General features: G+C 40.2%; 1 pseudogene; it reads right to left on the reverse strand.

Annotated features, from left to right (window-relative positions):
* Positions 1-4,022: 4,022 nt before the first annotated feature.
* On the reverse strand, positions 4,023-4,880 carry LOC139450983 (uncharacterized; annotated as a pseudogene).
* Between the last annotated feature and the right edge of the window lie 2,720 nt (positions 4,881-7,600).

The raw sequence follows: 7,600 nt of genomic DNA on the forward strand, positions 1-7,600 counted from the left end.
CGGCGCCTTAGACGACCGGGCCACCCGTGTCCCTCTTGAACTCTTGAGTCATTTATATCAGTGCGCACAGCTTGCACAGTTAGACTGGGCTGTTCACATGAAAGGTATGTCCATGCGTGCTCAGAAGCTCAGGGCTAAATATACCAGCGGAAAAAGTAACTATGCTTAAGATACAGTTCAATAAAAAATAAATTAAATTATGCATCTCTCAAAACCTATTCATGAAGACATCTCCTCAACTTTAAGGTCGCGATTCACAATTTGCACGTGCATGGGGTACAATTTGGATGTTTGTGTGTTTGTTGGGAGCATGATACTCACACAAGGGTGTTTTAATGTGAACAGCACACAATGATTGTTTAGCTATCATGTGCTCGTAAAACACTTTTGTTTAACCGTAAATGACGTTTGCTCAGTGCCACGGCTTGCTGAAAATCACCGCACCGTGGTTATGCAAACAGGAATGACGCAATACGAAACTGCCAGACATTTTAATGTTAATCGAAAAACAATATAATATCATTGGCGACCTTATGAACAGAAGGGCAACACTGATAACATGGCACGGGCTGGTCATCCACGTATGACGTCTCGTTAACAAGACAACCATATTCAGTTGGTGCATCAACGGAATCGAAACCAAACTGCCACATTAACAGCTCGGTCAGTTCCTGGGTTTAGACCAGGTAGTGACAGAACTGGACGCAACCGGTTGAGGGGGCACAACATCTACTTCCACGTCACCGGCGAAGACAACATTTGAGAGTTAGAAGACAATACTCTAACAGTATACTGTTGACGGTTCATCTGGACACCTCTAATGGTTGTGAGGGGTCTTCATTCATTCTCAAGGGAGAATACGGCTCATCATTGTTAACGGCAATTTGAATGGCGTGCGCTACCCTGTCGACTTTGTTCGAGATCATGTTCTTCCACTTGTTCAAATGTAGGGACGTAACGTCACTTTGCAGCAGGATAATACCCACTCACATGTTGCACGTGTTGTAACAGGCATTTTGAGGCATAACATTGCTGTACCGCCATGGCCGGCATTTTCTCCAGACCCCTCCCCCATGGAACATGTCTGGAATGAGATGAAACGACGCGCACGACAAAAGGGGGTCTGCGCCCTCAGTGGAGGCAGCGGTAAAGTTGTGTGGATAGAGAACTAACCAGGCTCTAGGAGATCTAATGACTTGTGGTTTGTATTCTTTGATAGAATGTCTGTTTGTTAATTAACACTGTAGTCAGATATATTCTGACTAATACGTTATACCCAGTGACCACTTTCTTAACTCCAACCTCAATCGTGAGCTCTCAAGCCGCAATGGAAGTGAGGTACAATCTCATTGAATCAGAAAATCGGCACCCCCCAAAATAACTACATGCCCAAATCGCGACAACTAAAATAACAAAGTTGATGGTCCAGTGGGTAGCTAATCCACTGCCTGTCCTCTTTATCCCAAAGTGGACTGGTCTTTTAACATACAATTACAAAAACACTGAATGATTAAAATAGAATGACTTTTTTTCTATTATTCTCACGTGTTGACATGTATAATATATGTTCAATATTTGACATGAGTCAGAACGTGTTTTATTATATTACATACAGACGAAGATGGTGCTGATGAAGGAAAGCAGGGAGAATGCGATAAACATGATCACAATCATAATCATCATAGCCCCAATTTCAATCCAAACTAGGAGCCCAATTTTGAGGTATTCTTTGAGATCAATGTATGTATGTGTGTGTGCGTAAGAAAGAAAAGAAGTCAGTTAATACACCCTATCATGGCACGTTATACCATGAGAGTGCAAATAGTTATGTCCTATAGAAATGTGTATATATTTTCCCAAAATTATGTTTTCCTTTTACAGTTGACCGCATTGTGAAATTTGGGTAGGTTCCTTTTCCTCAAGTTTTGCATCCCCTACTTTGGGATATCTTCATTCTTACAACCTATAAAGTGTTTTTGCTCTTAAAAGAACTCTGTCTGGGCGCATAACCACCGAACTTAACAATAAAAACAAGTGGGTTAGTGAGTGAGTGAGTAAGCGCTACTTCCCCGGACGAGGCAAACCAGTGACCATATCCTACTGGGTCACGTTGACATGCACACAGCCTGACCAACGCTGTATTATGGACACCTCGTGCTGTCAGCAGTGTGGTCCTAGGAATAATGTATGTTTTTCTGTGGAAACTGAAATATCAATATGAACATATGGCACGTAACAAACAGACACTGACAAAATACTTTTTCAGCCCATATAAAGCTATATATTTCAACCTATTACAAATACATCAATTATAGAATATTGGTTTTCACCTAGCTTCTAACCAACGGTTTTTCAAGATATGTAAAGGTAAAGTTAGTCCAGGTGTGTTATTTCATTCGCCTACGCGGTTAGTGGCTGACAATGCCCTGTTGACTCATCGTACACACCTTAGTAGAGACCTGAGACTTTCTTCAAGCTGAAAGAGATGTTAATTAGCAACACCATGCGCGCATGCGCTTGTTGTGCAATACCGAATACAAGGTCCCTCTAAGTAGGATGTAATCTGATCTTGTCTTCGGGGTGACAGATAAACTGTTCCTAAATGATACCATCGTGAATCACGGGATGACTGCCGTAATGGATCTCGTTGGCCCACTGCCTTCTCCGATCCTTGACGTGGCAGATTTGATGACGGAATGTGTTAATCTGTGGAAGTGAATAATGTTATGTTCATTTTCACGAGTGGATCCATTTCATGTTCCCCATGTACGAGTTGAGGTCAACATACTAATATGATGATTGTCTTTCGCAATAGAGACTATAATCTTTGACGGAATTATAAAAAGTAAGTTTCAGGATAAACACATAAATTTCATATATACACACATCCATAACGTTTCAACTCTTAGGTCGCACATGAGATACATTTTACTGGCGAGCGCTTTCATCTCAAACGAACTTCTTCAAACCACACACCATTCTCTAAAATGAATGATTTAGTGAGGTTGCAGACATGTACCATGTGAGGAATCAAACCTGGGTCTTTGGCTTGACGAGCGAACACTTTGACCACTACGCTTCCCCATCGCCCTCAAATAAAAGCTGAAACCGCTCGCCAATAAATGGATTGATTCAATTGCAAACTTTTCTTCCAATACTTACACATTATACAGTATTGACAAATCGATATTGACACAGCTTTCAAGTGAAATGGAACGACAAGGCCTGAAGTCTGACAGTGGTAATCTGTATATCATGAATGCACAAATGTGTGTAATATCACCCATTACAGCTTACAATGATACGCTGTACATATCAAACATACGTTTGTGTAATATCACCCATTACAGCTTACAATGATACGCTGTACATATTAAACATTCGTTTGTGTAATATCACCCATTACAGCTTACAATGATACGCTGTACATATTAAACATACAACTTTGTGTAATATCACCCATTACAGCTTACAGTGATACGCTGTACATATCAAACATACGTTTGTGTAATATCACCCATTACAGCTTACAATGATACGCTGTACATATTAAACATTCGTTTGTGTAATATCACCCATTACAGCTTACAATGATACGCTGTACATATCAAACATACGTTTGTGTAATATCACCCACTACAGCTTACAATGATACGCTGTACATATTAAACATACAACTTTGTGTAATATCACCCACTACAGCATACAATGATACGCTGTACATATTACACATAAATGTTTGTGTTATGTCAGCCGATGCGGCTCACAGTGAAAAGCTGTGTATATTAAACATACATATGTATATCTTAGCTGACAGTGTATTATATGTCGCACTAACATTGCAAGGTATGTATAGTGCATAATTATACAGATGTCATAATGTGCTTTATCTTTTCACCGCCGTCATATAGCTGGAATATTGCTGAGTGCGGCGTTAAACAACAAACCAACCAACCAACTATATTTTTTCAGGAACTGCATGAGAATGGTCAATCTTTGGTTAATTAGGATATACAACCCTCTCAGTCGCGGTGAAAGATCTTCTCGGGCACGAAGGGTACGCCGCCATGCTTTCCGGTGACCTTGACCCCGATGGGATGGACAAGCGGGTACTTCCTGCCACAAGGTTCCCCTCTTGTGAACCTCTTGTGAGTGGCACCATGCCTGATGGTCAGGAGATCGCAATCTCTTGTCGTCAAGGTCGTATGACGGCCCGCAGCTGACAGAAGGAGGGACATATAAACATTATTTTGGAAAGACATATTAATTATTATTACAACACCGATGGGTTTTGAGTTTACTATAAGTGAAATGCATTATATTCTGCTTCTCCGTCGTCCAAAGATCCGTGGCGACTTGAGAGTAACGATCTGGTTGTCAGGTCCTCTCTGTTCGCAGATAAACACTCGGGACCTGCCAACATACACGACGACCGTGTTTCCTATCAGTATGTTAAGGGGGATTATGTCTCCTAGGTATATATGTACAATGTTTTTCTTCCTGAGCTGTACAATTGTTGCACTGTTATTAGATTTAGTTAGCAATAATCTTTTCGAGCAATTCATATCTTTCTCTTGAATATAAGAAAACGTAATTTTCTTGTGGTCAATTTTCACAACGCGCGTGGACTAGAGGGTGATCAGAGGACACTCAATACAGCTGTCTAGCGTTTGGTCAGATTGTTAGCACTGCTTGACATCTACCAACTTTTCTTTTCAACTTTTCTTTGAAACTGGCCGTGAAACACCTGTATTAAGGTGATTCAATTCTGAGAATTGAACTTTAATTGTGTTTTCTTTTGAAAGTCCGAAGGTACGACGTCACATGGCCCCGCCGAGTGTGAACAGATCCCAGCGTCGAAAGTCACCTCTTACCTCCATTATGAAGCGTAGGAACAAGATCAATATCTGATAGAAACAGCTTCAACTACACACCCCTTCCAGAAAGAAAACTACGCAATAGTGCGATGGTAGCTCTTATATACTGTCCTGTTCCCATTACCAAAACGATAACCAACCAATCGGCTACGTGCATTCAGAAGTGTACATCTTTACCAGGTGAGCGTGCATAATATCACGTGCCAGAATGTCCCGATTTGGGGCTTCGCGTAATGTCATTCAATCTAAAATATTTATTCAATCGGCAGTACTTTAGTGAAATTAACTAAATAAATGTATATCGATGTAGATTAAATGGACGAACAGATGTTGATCAAACACTGGAGGGGGTGGACACGGTATACTTAACCGGAGTCATTATTTTTTATGTAGAATGATTAGTGGTTTCTGATCTTGTGGGTGCCACTTTGAGTGATATTCATGACATATGGAATATGAATAAACAGCCTTCAAGGTGAATGTCTGTTTTATTCATTGCAACATTAATTGTATCGTTTAGTGACAGGGTTTCGAATCACCGACCTTCCGCTCTCCTGACATACGCTCTAACCACTAGACCACTGAGGCCGTCAGCTATATGAGGTACACGTGTATTTAGAGGGGAAACATAGAAACACAACTGACCCAGTTGTCGTAACTGTTAGTACCTGCTAGTCCTGGGTTCAAATCCTAGATTCGCATGGATTATGACCCTTGGTTAGTTGTCATCACTATACTTGTTATCATGGGTTTCACAAACAGAGGTAGACATCTCCGATGTGCGTCATAAAGGCAGCTCACAGATAAAGCTGACATGCTTTCATTTTTTTGAAATTCTGTTTTGTGGCTTCAGATTCAAAATGACTGAACCCACGTGACAGAATACAGACTGTGCTATGCCTGACTTCCGTCATCCGTTGTAATCTGTAATTACGTTTCTCAATATTATCACATGTGTGAATTCACAATTTCTTCAAATGACACAATAAACACAAAATCGTTATCTCAACTGTTTTATTGTTATATGTACAAAGGTATAAGGGAAAACAAAGTTAACATCCTGTTTTGCAAAATAATACTTCGTTGTTCGTTGACAAAAAAAAAGGCTCTAAAGGGAGTATGGAAGCTATATACGTGTAGAGCCATCTACAGAACTCCTCTTCGAGGATACAGAAACATTTTCCGTTGATAAATAATGTGAATAATCACCACCATCTTAGCAACAGAAAATAACCGTAATGCACACGCATTGATTTAGCCGATGCGGCATACACTTGTATTCCATACAGGAATAGGTAAACCCACCCTTCCTAGCCCAAAAGAGCGCAACATCCTTACTGCCACCCACTCTCACACACTCTTTCTCCTTTCCCAAGCCCAGCATGCGCAGATTTGATGCCAGGAATCCGTGAACAGTTTTTTTTTTATTGAAATACGCGCAGGATACTAAGATTTTGTCTAATATTTTAAACATAGAATCTAGAGTGAATTCCACCCTTCAGAAAGACATATTAACGAGATTCATGTTCAACTGAGAGATCTACCTGAAGATGTCCAAGCAAAAAGGTAGAACTTGTAAATGTGTTTTACAAATAAGATATTTCTCTGTTGAACATCAATCTCGTTAATATCTTTTTCTGGTGGTTCGAATTCAATCTGAATTTATGTTTAAAATATTACTTGCAAAATCATAGTTTCCTGCACGTATTTCAATTTTATAAACCTGTTCACGCATTCCTGACATCAAATCTGCGCATGCTGCGCTTGGGCAAGGAGAAAGAGTGTGTGAGAGTCGGTGGCAGTGAAGATGGTGCGCTCTTTGGGGTTTGGAGGTGGTTCTGTTACGTATATATATATACAACAAATATATATAATATACAACCCCGCATGATTTTACATGCAACAGTTCAATGATTGATTAATCCTTCATAAACATGATCAGGGTCAGGATCATCATAACCCAAAGCCTAATCTTAAGATCAATGTCCTCGTATTTGAAGTGTGGCCTCAAGCTGCGCTTCACAGAGTTGGTTGGACGTGTGACCTTGGACTCCATACAAACTGTCCGTGTATGTTGTATGCCTGTCCTCCTTGACCTTGACCGATGCTTCTTCCTTCCGGTTCGGACTCGTCTTGGCATTACTGAAATAATAATCAAAAAGGAACATGAGGTTATTTAAATCACCTGGTTTCATTTGTCTTTGAACTGAAATGGAATACTGAATAATTGGAATGGGATCATGTTGAAACCACCACGGGCATTTTCCATCAGGAGATGGTGACAATAAAAGCAGTCAGTTCATTTTTAGTAAGAAATTAACACATTCAATTTCTTTTCCCAGCAAAATATACCCTTTAGATATATGTATTTGTTAATTATGAAAAAGAGAGAGAATATCCATGCTGTCTGAAATATATTGGTCTAGATAAGGTGTTCCCTTCCACTGATTGTTTTCATCTATATCACCTAATATCTTGATTGAAAACATTTTCAGTGACCATAATACGCACACTCTTACCATATATATGATTATACCAAATAATCTGATACCAGAGACAGTACTCATAATGAACTCCTCCACTATTAACTCTCCTCCACCTCCCTCCACCATCGTCATATTCTCCCTGCCTTCCTTCAACGGAGCCATCTCCGTCTCTTCTCCTTCCTTCACTGACGCCAGTGCCTCCTCCATCTCTCCCTCCAGTGGAATATTGATCTCTCC

Source organism: Haliotis cracherodii, unplaced genomic scaffold (genome assembly GCF_022045235.1).
Source record: "Haliotis cracherodii isolate W230 unplaced genomic scaffold, xgHalCrac1.p SCAF_8, whole genome shotgun sequence".
Taxonomy (NCBI): domain Eukaryota; kingdom Metazoa; phylum Mollusca; class Gastropoda; order Lepetellida; family Haliotidae; genus Haliotis; species Haliotis cracherodii.